Raw genomic sequence first — 19,968 nt, 5'->3', positions numbered from 1 at the left:
ATTCTTCCTTATAGAGATCCTTTTACTGTACTGTCCACAACAGCTATTAAACCCAGTGTTAGTGCGGTCGTACACACTAATAAGTGTGCGAGGAAGAAGAAAGGTTCTTGGCGATCAATTAGGAAATGTGTATTTCTATGCAGTGTCTCTTATACATGACTTCTTACTGTAGGGGATGTATGTATATCTTCACTCGCAGAGACGTGGTAAAGGACATTGACCTTTGTATCATGGTGGCAAAGACAGTTCTTGGTCTTGGGCAGCTGACTCCCCTCCAACCCCCTGGTCTGCCCAGCCTCCCATGACCTAGGCTGAGAGAAGCAGGTGGGTGTACTACTGCCTTCACCTCTTGCCAGGCCTGCTTCCTGCAACCAGAGAGGCACACTCCAGCTCCCTGCTGCTCCCAGCTACTACACCCCAATCGGCCATTTCTCTAGGGAGCCCTGATTTCTTCTGTAGGAAAATGGGATTTAGAAACCAAGATCTGGGCGCTGGGTGTGCTCCCTGCTCCCAGAGGGTCTCTGCTTCTAGCCCCTCTGAGCAGATAAAGCCAGGAAACATGTTTGTGTCCCTGCCCATTTACACGCACACATACTTCTAATCATTTCTCTACCTGTCCCTGCACACTGAACTAAACACGTGCTCAACATCACACTGATGTCTCAGACACTGGGGCAGCCCTTCAGGAAGGACTTATCCCGCCTCCCTCTGCTAATCTGTAACCTCTCTCTCCAACAGTGAGACACCAGCTCCCACCACTCACCGTGCGGTCGCCTGTTTGTTCAATCCCAGCACACATGTGAATCTGTTTTGTAATTGTTTATCTCATGAGAAGCTAGAGCAGTGTTTAAGTACTGTTTATGTCTGCAGTCTTTCAGTTTCCGGTCAAAACACCATTTTCCCAAGATACTTAAGTCAGCTGCTTTCCACCCCCGCCCCCTTCCCAGAGGCCACACCATACATTTGTAATATGGTCAGAAGCTGTGGTCACAGTCTGCATTCCATCCTGGGATCCCCCAGCCTCCTTTACGTGTTCAGAATTTGTGTACGTTGAAGGGCACACTTTGATGTGCAGTGCTGTGGGTTTTGACCAATGAAGAGTCTTGTATCCACCGTCCCGTACCAGGCAGAACAGTTCCATTGCCCTAAAAATTCCCCTTTGAGGTCAGCCGCTTCCTGATTCTCCAACTCTGACAACCCCTGGTGTGTTTTCTGTCCTTACAGTTTTGCCTTTGGCAGATGTCATATGAACGGAGTCATATGATATATAGACTTTCGGGTCTGGCTTCTTTCATTTATGCTATTAAAAAAAATAACAGTTTCAAATTTACCAAAATCTTAGTCCTGTCTTTTATCTCTCTAAAAGTAGTCAACGTAGCTAGTTAAGAATCTGTGAGTGGTATCTTCACTATCTGGAACTTGTGTGAGCCTGTTTCTATTGCTAGTGTTTCTGCTGGTTTTTATTTGTGTGGGTTTGTCTTCTTGACACTTGGTTATCTTTTATTTTGAGTCAGATATGCTACGTGCAAAGCTGTTTGTGGAAATACTTTGAAGGATAGGTAATGCTATCGTCTTTTTAGGGATAATTTCCGATTGTTTCCAGCAAGTTCATGGCATCCAAGATCCCTTTAATCCAAATCAGGAATTGAGGTCTCCTGGGCCACTCTGATGACTGAAGCCAGGCTGTAGTCCTATAAAGACTAATTTTCTTGCCTCTCCTAGAGAGCAATCCTTTAATCTCTCAGACCAAAGAAACCACTAGTACTTTTATTCTCTCTCTCTCTTTTCTTTTTATTTTTTTTTTAAATTTATTTAACAGACAGAGATCACAAGTAGGCAGAGAGGCAGGTAGAGAGAGAGTGGGAAGCAGGCTCCCTGCTGAGCAGAGAGCCCGATGTGGGGCTCGATCCCAGGACTCTGAGATCATGACCTGAGTCAAAGGTAGACGCTTAACAGACTGAGCCACCCAGGTGCCCCTAGAGCTTTTACTCTTGATGCGTCCTGAACTTTGATGTTTCCACTCTTGTAGAATTGGTAGTCATCCCTAGACTAAAAATGGCCCCAAATGTTGTCATTCTTTATAATCCTGTTGCTAATCTGATGTCTGTTAGCAGATGTTTCTTATATTTTATGCAGCTTTTCTAGTTGGATAGATCGGATGGATTGGCTCCTATGACTCCGTTTGTGGTAGAAGGGGAGGTTCTCATGCTTTTCTCAGGCAAGCTCTCCAACTGGATCATCCGACTTCTCAGCTGACCTGGCACCGTTGGCTTGACATCTGGACTCCTTCTTCACTCTGGGTCACTGAGAGAGTCCCAAGAGAGATCCATGAGCTGGATCTGGGGAATGGTCGTGCAGGGTGCGCAGACTCGCTGGCACTCAGTGTCTACACCCCTGGCATGTGTGGGCAGCATCCCAGGGGTGCTCTGAGGTGAATCCTGGTGTCCTTGTCAACTTGCCTCCCTCCTTATGTTCACAGGGACCCTGCCAAGGGATTGTTTCTTTTTTCCCAATAAATTTATCACCAATATTCAGATGGAAAAGAATAAGCACTTCCACTGTTTTACCATGTACACCTTTGAGTGACACTCTTGAAGGCTATCTCACAAGTTGAAAGAGTGAAAATGGCAGAGTCACTTCTTGAAGGCTTGGAAGGTGTCTTTGTCCCTTTAGGCTGGTAACAAGCCCCCCATAGCTGGGGGGCTTAACAGTGAGCATTTAGCTCTCATAATTCTGGAGGCTGGGAAATCTAAGCTCAAGTTCAAGTAGATCTGGTATCTGATGAAAGCCCTCTTCTTGGTGTTCAGATGGCTCTCTTCTTGCTGTGTCCTCATGTGGTGGTGGTGCAGGGGTGGGTACAGAGAGGGAGAGAGAGACAGAGAGACAGGGAGAAGATGCCCTCGGGCTTCTTCTTACTCCATTTGCATGATCTAATCATCTCCTTAAAGTACCACTTCTAAATGCCATCACACTGGGGATAGGATTTCAACATACGGATTCTGGGGTGGGGTGGGAGACACAGACATTCAGTCCATAACAGAAGAGAAAGACTAAGGATCATTATTAACTATTACTGAAAAGCTTTCAGATGGGGACCACCAACCAACATTCCAGATCACACTCAGGTTCTGCCCAAGGGCCCTTAGCCCGCTCCTTATTCACAGTTCTTCCTTGTCCATCCTTCAGCGTCCGGAGCTGATGAGCCTCAGTACACCTCCAGCCCAGTGCCCAGTGACTTTTCATTTGAGGTCACAGAGCACCTGTCACAACGGCTCCCAGAATCACAGTTAGCTGTGGCAGGAAATAATCATAGGCATTAACCAAGAGCCTTGGGTTTTTCTCAGGCTGGGGAGGATATTCCAAAAAATATTCAAATAAGCCCTCACCTTGAGGCTATGAAAACTACCTTGAAAGCATTTTTCTTCAGGCGGCAGCGGTCTGTGATTAAATCTATTGTATTTCTTTGGTAGAAATACTCCTCATGGCGGTAGTGCTGAGGCACCTAGAAAAGGCTTTTTGCACACATGGTACAAAAAACATAGAACTAACAGAGTTGATTATTTTTAAGGAAAAAGTTGTTTTTGAGGTCGGTGCCTTTTGTGTTACTATTCATTCCTATTTTTCAGTGGCGATTGGGTGTTTGACAAAACCCCTTGGTGGCAAAGAGGCTGGACTTTATAATAAAGGGTCAAGTGTTAAGTCTAAGCTTTTAAAAAAGATTTATTTATTTATTTTAAAGAAACACACAGACACACACACACACACACACACACAGTGTGCAGGAATGAGTGGGGGGAGGGGCATGGGGGAGAGCATCTCAGGCAGACTCCCCACTGAGCGTGCGGAGGGGGGTTCTACCTAATGATTCTGAGATCATGACCTGAGCCGAAATCAAGAGTTGGACACCACTTAAATGAGGCTCCCAGGTGCCCCATAAACTTCTGAGTTTATTACTTTAGGGGGACATCGTAGTAGGTTGTACGTTTTAGATCAAGGATCACAAAGTGAAGAAAATCTAGAACTGCAGAACCAATGGGTCTGGGCACTGGATTTGAAAGCAGAAGTAAATTGTTGCTTTGTTAAAGACGGCTTACCTGTGTCAAAAACCTGTGTGAAAAAGAAGAAAACATTGAAAACCCTGCTGTGGATCTTCGGGAGCTCCTGACAGCTGAGGAGAGGAGAGTATCAAGTGCAGGTGTCTTCACAGTTGTCCCTCAAAGCTGCAGACCCAGCCTGGCGGCCCCACCACCAGGGGGCAGCACTTGGCTGACCTTGGCTGCAATGTGGCTTTGCCGGATCTGTCCATAGACAGGCAGGTGGTGTATCTTCCTACCAAAATCACACACATATATGGCTTCAAATTGTATTCAAGTGTGAAGGGAAAAATTAATATATTCACTACTGTAGAAATTCAAAACTATGAATCAACAGATTTAGAATTAGTACCAAATACAAAGGAAATATTAATATCCCATTTAATTCATTCTGAAATGGGTGTAATTCACACTTCCTGGGACCCTTAGCATAATTTCCTTACTGGTTTAAAGTATGTAGAAAATAAAAAAGGAGTTAAAAGCCATCCAAGACGGGGGGTCTTAAAAAAAAACACTACTCTCTGTATTTTCTCTTCCTATCATCACGTGGGTCTTTTATTTACCACTTAAATGCGACTTTGTGGACCCCAACTAAGAAAAAAGCTGACAGTCCTGCAAAAGGGACAAAGCCTTTTGGACAGCAGATGGGTCAACAACCACACACCCCAACACATCTCCAGACCTTGTTTTGTTGAGGTTAGCACCATTGACCCAGAATGTGTGGCCACCTCTAGACCAGACATCCCGTTAACAACATGGCTGTTGACCTGTTTCACCCATGGCACAGAGCAGACACAGTGTCTGGATGGGGATCATGTTCTTCACAGATTACAGAAGGTCCCCGAGAAGAGAAGGGAGGAATAGTAGGAATCAAGGGGCAGCCGCCAGCCGGGGTGATGTGCCGCTCCTGGTGCTTCTGCCTGGGCACAAGGGTCCTCACCCATGAACTCCTGGTCTGCAGGAAGTCCTCTTGGGTCTGGGTCCAGCACCGAGACTTCTTCATTGTCACCCAGTACTCTGCCAGGAAGCTCTGTCTGCTGCATTGGTAATTAAGCTGTCAGCTTCTAAGCTCCTCTTTCTTGCGGAAGATTTCTGCCCAACTTTATTCCCCATGGGGATCTTTCCTTCCATGGTGGTCATAAAATGGTTTTCGGCTCTAGCATCTCTGATCATGGTCAAATCTTTTTCAAAAGGACAAGAGCCCTGGTAGAAGCTGAACTTCAGAGGGGCGGGACGATTTCAACCCCTTATTTTCACACCTGCAACCATCCTCCAAGGGCTCGTCCTGTGGTCTTTCACGTTTTTCTCTTCCCAGGCGCCCTCCTTCTGTCTCTCTGCATAACTGCTCAGGAAAGGGCTGTTGAGCATTCCAGAAGCAGAGGGCATATGGCTCATTCACTCCTGATCTAGGTCCCCAGGGAGCTCTCATCCCAGTGACCATGATGCTTTCATTGGGATCTGGAAACTCAAAAGTTCAGAACGCAAACAGGAACTTGATGACTGCCAGGGCTCTGCCAGGGTGAGGCTGCCCCGGGAAGGCAAGACTATGTCCGCTGCTCTGCTGTAGTGGCGTGGCTGCCACCCTAGGGCTCCTCAGGCACCTGTCCAGCTGGGATGGGTGCAGGTGCTGGTCCATGGGTAGAGGTGCAGACAGCACATGTGTGTCTTGCTCAGACACCCCAGGCCACGAAGCAAGTCAGGGGCCGAGGCAGACAGTAGGCAGCTGCATGGGGCCTCTCAGTCTGTGCTTGTCCTGGACATGCTTGCAGAGGGAGGGGAAACCAGGCATTTTAGGAGAGACAATGTGTCCAGCAGGTCGTGGTGCAGGCCAGCCATAGGGGTCGTCAGAGCTAGGCAGGCAAAGACCATCCCCTCTAGACCCTGCATCTGCAACCTGTCAGTAACACAGAGCACTGGGGAGGCACAGAGGAAAGTTAAGTGTGACCACATCCATCCTCATCTCCTAGCAGGCTGTCCCTATGGGGACAGATGGCATGGCTGTCCCTTCGCTTCTTTTGGGCATCCCTCCCTGCGGGTGTCTGAACAGGACACACGTGTGCTATGGTTTCTGGATCTACAAATGGTAATGGCGGTCTTACCTGTTGGGTGTGACAATGGCCAGGCTGTGCCGGGACAGCCCCACACCCACTGCGGGGGCTCCTGAAAGCCGTCCCTAGCCCTCAGCCGCAGGGAGGAAGTGGCCCCCACTAGAGCTGCCCTTGTCTGCAGTTTCTGCACTTATCAGTAGATGTCCCTCTCCTGCTTTCTCTCCCATTGTGTGTGTTTTGGGGGTGAGGATGGGGGTGGGAAGGAAGGAGAGGAAGCCAGTCTGTCATATTCCTGGGTGAATCTCCAGCATTTAGGGAGCCCAGTACAAAGCTGGCTCCCAGTCAGGGTTTGTGTGAAGAGCCCATGCTCCATGGGCTGGAATTCCCCCTTGACCCTCTTTCTCTGTCTGATGCAACTCGCCTTCCCTGAGAAGTCTGACTTTATGGACAATCTCTGCTTTGCGCAGAGCTGAGCCCCAGCACTTTCTGGGGTTCTTCCACGGCACTCCCAGCCACTCTCTGGGAAGCACCTAGCAGGTTACTCCCATTTCTTGGGTAATGGCTACTTGCCAGGCTCATCTGGGCTCCCAGAGGAGAGGGCTCCTTTTCTGCTCCAGCAGAAAAAGTCACGGCCATGGGCTAGGTGTCCATGGGGATCATGGCATGTCAGGCAAAGGGCCTTAAATTCAGGAGCCAAACACCTATGCTAGGAAATGAAGCACACGTTGAGGTTGCCAGGGCAGAGGGTAGGTAAGCTTGGCCGCCAAGAGGAAGGGAACAGGTGGGAGGCATGAGGTGACGGGGACAGGAGGTGCAGGTGTGTGCTAATACCAGACTCTGGGCTTCATGCACATGCCTCACTTGGGGATGGGAAACTGTGTGTGTGCCGGGAGCAGACGCCCACTCGGGCTGCTCCAGGTTGGTGGGAGCCCTTGCATAGGCATCAGAAAAACCTGAGCGGTGGGGGCGGGAGGCGCCTGGGTGGCTCGGTGGGTTAATCCTCTGCCTTCAGCTTGGATCATGATCCCAGGGTCCTGGGATTGGGCCCCGAATCAGGCTCTCTGCTCAGGAGGGAGCCTGCTTCCCACCACCCCCCGCCTGACTCTCTGCCTACTTATGCTCTCTCTCTGTCAAATAAATAAAATAAAATTTAAAAAAAAGAAAAGAAAAACCGGACAGCGTACATTCACAGCTCAGGTAACCAAAACCATTTGCTGGTAGAATTGTAAAACCGCACAACCTCTATGGTACCCTGGATGGAAATTTCTAACCGTGTGAAGTATACACTCATTCTGGGACCCGGCGGTTTTGCTCCTTTGTAGGTGTCCAGAAGAAAGGAAAGCTTATATCCACAAAATGCTTATTACCAGGGCTCATGGTGGCTTTATTCATAACAGCTCCAAACAGGAAACAATCTGACTGTCCATTAGTCGGAAGATGGATACACAAAGTGTGGTGTAGTCACAGAACGAATACCGCTGTAAACTGACTTGAGACGGGACACATTAGGATTCTTTTGCACGACGTTTAAGAGCAGACAGCATGAACCTGAAGGGAGCTGCACAGTAGCTGCTTTGGGGGTGGGGTGGGGGTGGGGGAGTGCCAGGGAGGGCAGGAGGGGTCTCCCGGAGGGGATGAGACCATGTAAGTCTTGATCATGGTGGGGGTGGGAACTGGAAAGGATACATTTGTGAATAGTCATTCCACTGTACCTTGGATCCCTGTGCATTTTACTGTGCGTAAACATCAACTCTATTAAACTCCACTTCTGGTTTGAAGGCAAAATTCCCTACTTAAGTAACCGCAGAGCGCAGACGCAGCCATTCGTTGAATTTGCCGATCTGAGCCACTTCCCAGGTCTGGAACCCCTTGGCTAAATGTGAGCCAGGCCCCCTTGAGAAAAGACCCTGCGTGTCACCCTAGCTGTCTCTTGTGGTTCTCCTCCAAACCTCCTCCAGGGGTCTGTGACTTTTCCCAAGGGGGGCTGTGCACTGGGACAAAAGACTCATTCCGGCAAATGTCTATTCCCATGTAGTCATGGGGGACAGGAATACCTCAATCACTCAGGGCACTTGGCACTGGCTCTGCATTGTCACGGAACTGCAAATACCACGGTGACCCTCCCATCAGGGTGGAGGCTTGTGGAAGTCAGAGGATAAAAAGAGTTTTGCCCCTGGATGCCTGGGTGGCTCAGTCGGTTGGGCCACTGCCTTTGGCTCAGGTCATGATCCTGGGGTCCTGGGATCGAGTCCCACATCGGGCTCCTTCCTCAGCGGGGAGCCTGCTTCTCTCTTTGCCTCTGCCTGCCACTCTGCCTACTTGTGTTCTCTCTCTCTCTCTCTCTCTTTCTTTCTGACAAATAAATAAATAAATAAAACCTTAAAAAAAAAAAAAAGAGTTTTGTCTCAAGCATGGATGTCCATGGGGTGGGTGGGTCTGTGGGCCTGACCTGTGTATATTTCCCGTTTCCCATGCATAGTTGGCAAAGTTCCATTCGGCAGTGAGCTCTCCTGCTTTGAAGTGATGCTTTTTTGGTAGAAAGTGGGATGAAGGTGAAATTCAGGCCTGGACTTATCCCCTGCATACACAGTGATAAATCAAGGGTAGTGAATTCTCCACTTGGGGGCATCTCAGAGATTAGCGGTGCTATCAGGGACTGGAGCGGTGTGAGGGGGGAGAGGTTCCTAGGATAGTCCTGTCCCTTGCCTGTTTGACTTACATGGAAGACCGATGCCCGCTGGAGGAAGGCAGTGGATCACAGTCAGCCTTCGCTTGCTACTGCTGCTCTATAGGCGAAACACCTCTTCTGGGCACTGGTGGGTGACTTTGGTTCTCTGCGTTGATTTGTAAGAACCACCAGAAACAGTTTGCGCATGTCCAGGAGTGCTCTCTCCTCCTGCCCGTTTCCCTGCTTTCTGCCATACTAGAGCTGACCAGAATGCCACAGAACACAATACTGCACCTCATTACTGACCTCCTTATGCTGACTACGTCTGCCTCAGTAAGGCACAGAAGTGGGAGGAAAACTCCACAAATATTCTGGGCCCTACTTACTACTTTGGTGAAGTTTCAGGGGACCCTAAAGGACTTTTAAGGATACCCCATCAAAGTGAAAAATACATTATTATACCCCCCCCAAAAGAGGCCTGACACTTGCTGACTTTTGGATTTTGAAGGCAACCTATGTGCTCTTTGGGTGCGCTTTGCCAACGCATTTTTTTTTTTTTTTTTTTACCAAGGAATGAGTAAGGCCACCAGTTTTGAGTGGGAACCCCCGGGGTCTTATCCTATAACAGACCCAGTGGTGCTCGAGTGTTCACAGCCAACAGCATTGCTGTAGGGAACCCCAGAGGGCGCATCATAGTACAGACTCTAGGGCTCTGGAACAAAGCCATGACCTCTGCTGCATTTAACTGTTCTCCTTTCTAAGAAACAGCTGCTGGAATATTGCTGGTCCGGGTAGGGACAGAACAGCTGACCAGAGGACACGGACTGATTCCATAATCCTGAGCAGCACGGGCTGGGTGTGACCTGGCCCACCTATAAGGTCAAGCACACGCAGCTGCAGTCTGTCATTGAGCAGAGATGGCGTCTAAGAGGCTGTGATTGAGAAAGCCCAGAAGGCACATGTCAGTTGCTTGAGCAGGTGGCTCAGACCCTGTGACATGTTCTCTTGCTTCTTCCCTCCTCTCCTTCAATCTATGTTTCATGGGCAGTTCCTTAGGACCAGATGGCTGAGCAGGCCTGCTTCCAGATGGTTCTCTGGGATGTGCTGGTTCCAGCTGAGAGCAGGCTATGAGAGATACAATCCCAGTCTGGAGTGTCCTTGAAAGACCGTGGAGAAGGGAAATCATCCTAGTGGACGAGACGTGAGCAGAACAAATGTTTTTCTCTTTTTGGGGCTGAAAGACAGCCAGAAGAATTAACCTATACTAGTAATTCTTAACAGGGATGGTCCCCCTGTCCCCAGCTTGAGGACATTGGCAATGTCGGGAGGACATTTTTGATTGTCACATCCGGGTAGGTAGAGGGCACAGCTGGCAACTGGTGGTCAAGGTCAGCCAGGGATGTTGCTAAACATCTTACAACATGCACAGGACAGTTCCCTACAGAAAAGAACTACTGGACCCCAAATGCCACTAATGGCAGTATTGAGAAACCCTGACCCACACTGGGGCAAATACTTTGACTGATCAAGAACAGTGAAGGAACAGGATTCAGAGATTGGTGATAGGAGGTATGGGAACAGAGGGAAGATGTCTTTTGATGGCTCTCTCGAAATGTGCATGAGCATGAAGATACTTGTGCCCCATTTTTATGCTCATTAAAGGTACCCTATGCAGAGAAGACTGTCAAAAATCAGGTGAACAAGGCGGCATGTTCTGTGATGTCAGCCAACCCTTTCCCCAGCCATCCCGATGTTTGCTCAATGGGCCTCTATGGGGATGGGGGCTATGGATGAGCACAACACCCAGATTTCCTCTCACCAAGGCAGTCCTGGAGACTGCCCCTGCCGTGCCATCACGACTTCTGCGGTCAGCACAGAGCTCACTGATTGCAATGGCCAGCCACATCCCTGGTGGCTGGCTGATCACACCAGATCCCTTCCATTATGGAGAGAAAACAATTGCCCTTCCCTGGAAGAGATGTATTCTGGATTCAGATTTGCCCTTTTGGCAACGCTTCCGCTGAAAACGACTATTCATGGATATCGTGAATGCCTTGTTCATCATTATGGTATTCCACAGGTTCCTTCTAAAGATTTTATTTATTTACTTTCAAGAGAAAGAAAGAAAAGAGAATGAGCATGAGTGGGAGAGGGGAAGAGCAGGGGAAAGACAAAGGAGGAAAGAATCTCAACCAGACTCTGCACTGAACACAGAGCTGGACACGGAGCTCCATCTCATGACCCTGAGATCATGACCTGAGCCGAAACCTAGAGTCAGACCCTTAACCGGCCGAACCACCCAGCCACCACAATGTGGCTTCTGGTGACGAAGTCTGGTTTTACAGCAACGGGGTCGTGCACATGGAATGCACTCACTACACACCCTACTGACCCAGAAGCAACTGGCCTTCCAGAGCTGTGGAGTGGCCCATTGAAAGTTTCCTTATGATGCCAGTGGGGAGACAGCTCCCGGAAAGGTGGGAGTTCTGTCTTCCAGAAGGAGTTTATGATTTGATTCAGCAACTGCCATGTGGTGGTGTCTATCCCGTGGCCAGAACACACGGTCTGGGAAACAAGGGGTAGGTGGAAGAGGGACTCTTGTCACCGCTAAGCAACATAACCAAGAACCAAGGCTTCCCTGCCCCATACCCCAAGCTCTTCTGGCTTGTAGGTCTGAGTTACCAAGGAAGGAGGGCCTCAACCCGGTCTAAGCAGCGGCGTGACTGGACAGGAAGGGGACACTGGGCCATTCTGGGTTTGTCCAACTACAGCATCGACGAGAAGAAGGGAGTCACTGCACGGGTGGGGGGTCAGGACTTTATTATCAGGGAAAACGTGAGCTGCTGCCAGCCCGTGGGTGCTAGGGCGTTGATGTCTGAAATCCAGGGGCTCCTCAGGGTGCCCTTAATGATATCCACATCCCAAAATAAAAGTTAATGGTAAACTCAGCAGGACTGCTGAGGATTTGGACCCTTCAGAAATGGAAGTGGGTGTTATCCATCAGGTAAAAAATCCCAGCAAGCTGACCTTCTGACAGAGCACAAGGGGTCATGGAAAGAAGGTTGTGAATATCAGCCACAGTCCCATGGCCAGTGACAGGCCAGGCGACTGAGGCAGAGAGCCGTACCTCCTTACTTTCCTCCATGCTCGGTGTGTGTATATTCGTGCATGCAAACACACGTGTGGGCATGCCCACATACATGTGTTTGTATCGTGGCCACGTACATGTATGCATGTATCCATACATATGCGCGTGCCTAGACAGACACACGGATGCCGAGGACTCGCTCTTTCCTTTTGCTTCCAGTTCCCGCCAGCCTTGTCCTGGCAATACTCTCTCACTTGGCAGCTGCTGTTGGTTCTAATTTTGTTTCTCCCCCACGTGGAGGGCCCTGCAGAATCATGCACCCCCGGAGACAGCAGCTCCTCCTCTGAGATGGGAACCCAGCCCAGCAGGGTTCCTCCTCTGGACCCCAGAAGCAGAGGCACCGCTCGGGCAGCCTCCCTTTGCAGAGGTCTGAGGCCAGGTCTGTGGGGTCCGCCCTCTTCCTCTCTTCCCTTGCAGCTTTGAACCTCTCAGCCTCACTCCCCAGCCCAGCCCCGTGAGGAACTGGTCCCCACAGGCACTCTCACCACGGGACCTCTCTGTTCCCTTTTTGTGCATTTGATCTACCTGTTCATCCAGTTTCCCAGTTTTTTTTCCCCTAAATGATCCAGACTCCTTGATTTGGTTGGGGACTTAGCGCTCCTGCTCTCGAATCCCTCATTTTAAGAATCCTGGCCTGGCTTTCTGTCTGCCAGTGTAGGCTTCCCGTCCCCTCCAATACTGCACCCGTGGGAGAATCGGGCCTTTCCTCTGGGATTCTCTGGCCGTCCTGAGAGAACGAAGAACATCAGGGCCAGACATGGACGAGTCTTAGTGGCCTCAATGCTCATCTGAGAAGTGTGTAGAGGCCATTGGCTCAGAGGGTCCTATAGGCCAGCTAAGCATTGTTCCTCTCCTTCTGTCCACACTAATTCACACTGCCCTGTGTGAATCCAGCCCCAACCTTCCGCAAGGGAGATTCCATGAGGCCGCCTGTGAATCCACTTTCATCCTCTATGCTTCCCGCTGGTATCCTCTTGCTTACGTTGTCCCCTCTGGCATACATGGGTTAAGAAATATCCTGTCAGCGCCTGGGTGGCTCATGTGTTAAGCGTCTGCCTTCGACTCAGGTCATGATCTCAGGGTCCTGGATTGAGCCCCCGCATCAGGCTCTCTGCTCAGCAGGAGTCTGCTTCTCCCTCTTCCATTCCCCTTGCGTGTGTTCCCTCTCTCTCTGTCTCTCTCTGTCAAATAAATAAAATCTTGACCAAAAAAAAAAAAAAGGTGATGTTAAAAAAAAAAAATCCTGTCAATTTCATTCAGGTAGAATGTGTCATGACCATTTTTAAAAGGATCATTTTTGTCTCTTACACGATGAAACTGTGATAACTGGTTTATAGCTCATCTGATTTAAAAACTGCTGGTGTGAATGGATGCCGGATAGAATCTTCTCCCTCTGGGCCATAAAGCTTTTCTTAGATACTGTTCTACCAGGAACACAGGAGCGAACAAATAATTGGACCAACCAGTGCTTTACAAACATGTTAATTTTATTGAGTAGGCATGAAAGCTTCTCTCTGTGTCAAGGAATGGAGAAGCCGTGTCACACGGATTACAGAGCTATTTTTACTTGAAATAATCTTTCATAAAAGAAAGAAATGAAATACAGTTCTTCTATAAAAAGTGCAGTAGTCATTACTGGAAGTTTTCCAAAATGAAAGCAAGATTTACTACATATTGCAAAAATTGGTTTAGTGCTTTAATACTTAATAAAGTAACAACCCGACCACCAAAGACAGCTCTTAGAATGGGTTCCTTCTCCAAGAATGGACCGGGTGGAAAAGAATATTTGCATTGGATTAGAATGAACGCTCCCAGGTAGACAAGGGCTCTGGGTAAAAGTGGTCAAAGTAACGGGATTTATGATCCGTTTTTGCCTCCATATTCTCTCTCGTCCACAGGAATCGAGTAAATCGGGGAAACAAAGCAATGTATTTCATTCCAAAATAGGTCAAATAAGTGAAAAAAAAAAAAAAAAAGGAACAGAAACAGAGAGATAACATTCACTGACTCCCATAGCCAAATGCATGTTTGAAGGAACAAAGCAATTACACTTCAATAGCCCTCGGTTAAAACAAGACCAACTTAATCAAAGATGATGGTGAACAGGGTTCAGGCTCTGCGGCAAGGCTGTGAGCAGATTCAGGCCAGCCTCCCTGCACCTCTAGTAGCCCCTCTGTGGGCGTGGCCGAGGACCCAGGCTTCCCTCCTGTGTCCAACGGTGACTGGCTCTGTCAGAGGTGGAGTATGCCTTTCTCCTGAGGCTCCGGGCCATGGTGGATCTCCATGATCATGGTTGTGTTACTAGTTTTGGTCGTAAGTTAGTGGAGACAAGTCGCCCCATGTCTGCCTGCCAGACTGTAATTCCAAATCAGGTGTTTGGATCTCATTCCATGCCAGCGGGAAGAATGTGCAGGAAGAACTTCGGCAGACCTCAGGGCACCTGCCCCTGGAGAAAGGTTGGAGTGGACGAAGGGGGCAGCCCTGGGAAAGCCTCCCACTGGCAGGAGTGTGCCCCCAGCTTGTTAGGGCAGCAATGAAAGGGACGCTGTTTATTTGGCAATTTAAGCAAAGGGTCACCCATGTGTGGGCCCACTGAGTGTCTGCCCGGCAGGTGCAGAGGGACTGTTATGAAGGGGACCTCACATCCCCACCATGAGGCACCCTAAGATATGGCACCCAGAGAAATGACAGCAAAAAACATGGAAGGGGGTTCAAGAGAAGGACAAAGCCTTTTACCTAGGCTACAGTAGGACAAAGGTCCTATAAGAAGCTTATAACAGTATTTTGCCAACAACTCTTAGAGGAAAACACATTTGGCCAAAGGACCTGGAAGTAAACACCAACGTTAGGTAGTTGTGAAAGTCATCCTGCAGGGGTGGGCAGCTCAGAGGAGGAAGCATCCCTCCCCTGCGGGTGAGTGAGGTTGCCTGACTGCACTTGAGGGCCTCCTGCTCTGGGTGGGGGGCCAGGGCCAAGGAGGTGTGTGTTGTTTGGCTCTGAGGTGTCAAGGCTCTGTCCCTCCAGCACATGCCCGCCAGTGACAGGGGGGAGATTCGGAGGGGCCGTGGTTCTCTGCCCCTGCTGCTCCTTTGTCAGTCCAGTTACCCATGCCGGCCCCCATTATTCTGTGTGATAAGCTCCTCTTCCTTTGCAGGCCTGCTTTTGGTGACAGGAGGATGGGTCTTTCTAGTGGTCACACTGACTTTGGTGACAGGAGGATGGGTCTTTCTAGTGGTCAGACTGACTTCCTTCCCTGGGCTGGGTCATCCGCTGCCCCCTGAGTTTGTTACAGGAAGGAATGCCAGCCTCCCTGGAGACACTGTGGAAGAACAGTGCCCACAGGACTGATTATAAGGGACTCCCTAAAATGGTCGAGGCCCACAATGACATCGTGGAGGTCCATCACAGTGTGCCTGACAGTGAGAGGTGCCCTGTAGGGAAACTGCCCCTGCTGTAGCTTGTTCCAGAGAGCTTTCTGTAGACAGTGGGGTCTCATAGCTGTGGGGGAGGGCCACCGGGCAGGCCTTCACAGAGACATGAATAAACTTGCCATGATTGGGTTGATGTGCTCACTGTCCTATCTGGCATCACAGACCACTGGCTGGAGCAGCCGTGATGCTTTATCAGCTAAAATTTTCCCCACTTGGGGGACAGTAGTGGACTATGGATTTGATAAAGGTTGAAACGGGTATTACTAGGCTTCATAGTTATCAAATAACTCATTTCATTTCTTTTCTTCTACAAATATTTATCCAGTGCCTAATAGTTGTCAGGCACTGTTGTAGGCACCAGGAATATAGCAGTGAGCAAACAAACAGAAATTCCTGCCCACATGGAGCTTACATTCTATGGGAGGTTGGAGGGAGGACGTAAAGTGAGTGAATAATTCATATGTGCAGCACTCAAATGGTAAGAAACACACAGACAATGCACAGGGAGGTGGCAGGGAGGGTGAGATGTGTTGTCCTTTTCAATAAATCAGGGAAGGCCTCCTTGAAAGTGACATTGGAGCAAACAAAGACTGGCAGGTAATTAAGGGTGAGGCAGGTGGCTTGGAGTTGGGGGGCGGCAGAGAACATTCCATGTGCAAGGAGGAACAGCATGTGCAAAGGCCCTGAGGCAAGCCCATGTTGCTGCAGTGGAGCAGCTAACAAGGAGGAGCAGGTCAGAGAAGTGCTGGAGTGGGAATGGTCTTTGTAAGGACTTGGCTGTTTCTTCACTGAGAGTCATCCTCCACTGTCTGTCAATACTGTGAAACAGCTGGTTTTACTAACTTGTCCTCGTTAAATTAATGGATTGCTTTGGTCTTGAGTTGATTCAGCCTCTACCCTTAAAATCAACTGTTACTCTTCACCTTGTAAAGAACTGGTTATATATATGTGTGTATATATGTATACACACATACACATATGTTTGTTCACACATGTATGTACTAAGGTGCTCTCTTGGTGAATAAAAAAGCGTAAGCCATGGGTATCCTTCTGTATGTACACAACTGAGGCTGGCGGGACTCCTTTGTTTTGCAAGAATCGAACCGTGAAAATGCAAATTTCAACCAACTACTTTGCAGAATGGAATAGAAACAGTGACATGGTGAGGACTGTTTGGTGAGAAGGGCTTCTGTGCTGTCCTTGGGGTTATGGGTTAAGTTGGCCCCTTGGAGTAAAGCATATCCCTATTGCAGAGCCCACAAATGCCAGTCAGCCTCCCTCTTCTCTGCTGGAGGTGGTGTGGTCCCAGAAGGACTGTGTAACTGCCAACAGGCCATTCTGAACCCTACTTGGAGCCGAAGTACCAATATTCCAAAACGCTGCACCCTGGAGGTGCTCCATGCAGCCTGGGGGGTGGGGGGCTTCTTGAGGGGAGTGGGGGGTCCCCACCATGCATGCCCTGCAGGTCTTTCTAGGAGCAGCTATCCTGGACCCACCCCCGCGTCCACAGACAGCACTGTCAGAAACATGCTCTGTGCCGGCAGAACCGGTGCTGCAGAGTAGATGTGGGGAGGGATGCAGGTGGTCGGGGATGAAAGGATGTAATTGAGCACCCCCCCTTCTACCCTGGAGAGCCACACCCAAGTGGGGCAGTGTGAGTAGGAAATGGTTGATAGTCAGGACTGAATGGGGAGGTGGTGCACAGGGTCTCCAGAGAGCCACCACTTTAAGGCTTTCAGGAAGGGGGTGCCTTCTCTCTGGTGTCGGGAGTGCCAGCCACCTCTGGGGCTTTGCACGGTGTGTCTGCCCTCGGGTGAAAGCAGAACCAGACTCTAGCCAGAGCAGAGGCCACCTCAGCAACCCACAGGGTGATGCCACAGTGGCCGAAGTCTGGCAAGGCGGGGCTCACTCAGCCACGGAAACGCATTTTTGTCTTATTTATTAGAAGCATTGAGAGAAAGAAAAGGGAAAAAGAAAAAAAAAAACAACACTGGAGGAACTTATTTTGTAAAGTCCACACCACAATGAGGAGAAAGGAATCGTGTTATAAAGAAAGAAACCCCAAACATGCTTCAGCTTTTACTCCAGGTCTTGTAAGTAAACATGAAAGACTCGCAGAGATGGAACTTAACACACACATGGGTTTGGCAAAGCTTTTTTTCCCCCCTCGCACAAATTTTCTACCACTGATAAGTACAGCCCTTTTTTCTCCCCCCTAACTAATGTGAAATAAATTTTGATAGGTTAAGTTTATCTGTGCAAAGTAGAGTGGTTTGCAAAATAAGCTTGTGGATGCTAAGGGAGGGGGTGAGAACCATGTGCACTGGGGGTGTGGAGAAACCTTTTATCTCCCGTCGCCAAATTCCTGATGGTAAGCTGCTAGAGCTAATGAATCATTTTGGAAAGTATTAAAATTCTAAAGTAGCAGATCCAAACTTTTCAGAACTCCACTTGAGTCACTGGGTGGTAACAGGTAAGAGAAAGTCTGCAGTAACTTTGTGAGTATAAAGTATTCATTTAAGAGGAAAGGTGCAGTATCCAAATCCATGGACAGAACCCCCCCCCCCCAAAAAAATCAAGCTTCCAATAAAAAAAGAAAACATTTACATATTCCCACTTTCAGAGGGGATGTGAGCAAATAGCAAAAAGCACTTCTACCCAAGAGCTCACAGTGTGGAGCCCCTTCCCACTTACAGTTACCCTTCCAAGGGGACAACCCTGTGACAATGTAAGGGCGCAAAATATTGCTCTGCGGCATATTCTGAAAATAATATAAAAATAATTTCTATAGTACAGTTTAAACTGGCTTGTAAAATTTCAACGTAACATAGCATAAAGTCTACAAACAGAATATACTTAAAAACACCTTCCTTTAACAATACATTATTTAAAAAATATATACCCAGGTATCGCATGTGCAGGAAATGTGAAGCAAATTACTCAAACAACATCCACTGGGGTTCAGAAGTATCTAGAATCCTTCTGGAAACATGCTATCACTTAGAGACATCTGACCTTCCCGGAAAGGGAAGTATGGCCACATCAGACAAGAAGGCCATTCACAGGCAGGGTCTGCCATGCACTCCAGGTCCAGAACGTGTGTTCAGGTGGGGTTCTCAGCCTTTCTAGAATCAAGACTGGCTTTCTTCCTTTTCTTCAGTGTCTATAATCCACTTAACCTTTCCCTGATCCACAAGGGGTCCCTATGTCACAGAAGGATATTAGAAGACTTCTTGGCCCACATGTAAACAACACAGCCGTTTCTAATAGTTACTTCTCAGCCTGACAGACTAATTTGGTTTGAGGGAACTCTGGCCGGGGACCAGGTCTAAAGAGCTCTTTTGAATGACATGGGATGTTCCTGGTATACTGGACTAGAAAGTTTAATGTAATGGTAGATTCTCTCACTGTGTCAATACTATTTAGAGGAAGGGATCCAGATCTTTCACAAAAGGAAACAGCTTTTTGTAAACAATGTGGACAAGCCCCCACAGGCACCCTGGCAAGCTGAGCCACCTCGTGACCTTCCACATGGCTGGGGAAGCCACCATGGTGGCTGGTAGCTGGATCTTAGGCTTTTATTCATGGCACATCTATGGGTGTGGTGGGGTGGAGGGGACTTTGAAACTCGAGATAGAACATGTCACCATTAAAAAAAAAATAATACCTACGGATTATACTGCCTGGTTTCAAAGGTTTTTCTCTGGTCTTACAATGGACCATGTTTATTCTCAGCTTGCACCCCGCCCCCACCTTTTTTTTTTTTTCTTTCAATCTGGCATGAGAAAGATAAAATATTTGCATAGCCAGTGTGGGAAATTTCTGGCTGGCTGTTTTAACATTAGAAAATTAAAAAAACAAGCAAATTTACTTTATGCCTTTTTGACTTCTTGTGCACATGAGTTTGGTTTCAGAACGCACAATTAAGCATTTTCAATGTTGGCTGTCTCAACCTTCTAAGAGTGGGGGGGGGGCGAGAGCCATAGTTGGTGTCTACACATGATGCAATACTTCCTGTGACCTCACAGCTTTGGATGTCAAAGCAGTTGCTCAGCATGACACAAAGAATCAGTCCAAAAAGCTGCCACAAACCCTCTCGATGAGAGATTTTTAAAAAACTACTCTTTTTTTTTTTTTCTGAGTAACAAAAGAAATCCCAGTAATATGAGGGACATGGATGTTAGTAATCACCACACATTGAAAGTATTATTCGGCGTGAAAAGTAAAACTTCCAAAAAATTTCTTAAAGATTCTATTTAATAAATAATTTTGATTTAGGTAAGGAACCACTTATGCAAAACTTGAATAACTTACTGAAAACTCCACGTGCTGTGGAATAATTAAAAACAAAAAGGAATTACTCACAGGAGATACTCAAATTACTATAATTCTTCAAACAAGTAAAAAAAAAACTTTTTTTTTTTGTTTTTTATTTTATTTATTTATTTATTTATTTTTTTGCTGCTCTTTATGTCAGAGGGAAAAGCATCCTTTCTGGAGAAGGAGAAGCTGGCTCCAATGAAGAGATGGTCTACCTCCTGCATTTTCTGAGGATACACCCACAGTAAAGCTGGGTGCT

This window comes from Mustela nivalis (assembly GCF_964662115.1).
Source record: "Mustela nivalis genome assembly, chromosome: 6".
NCBI lineage: Eukaryota > Metazoa > Chordata > Mammalia > Carnivora > Mustelidae > Mustela > Mustela nivalis.
The sequence above is the reverse complement of the archived record's forward strand: the minus strand, read 5'-3'. Positions refer to the sequence as shown.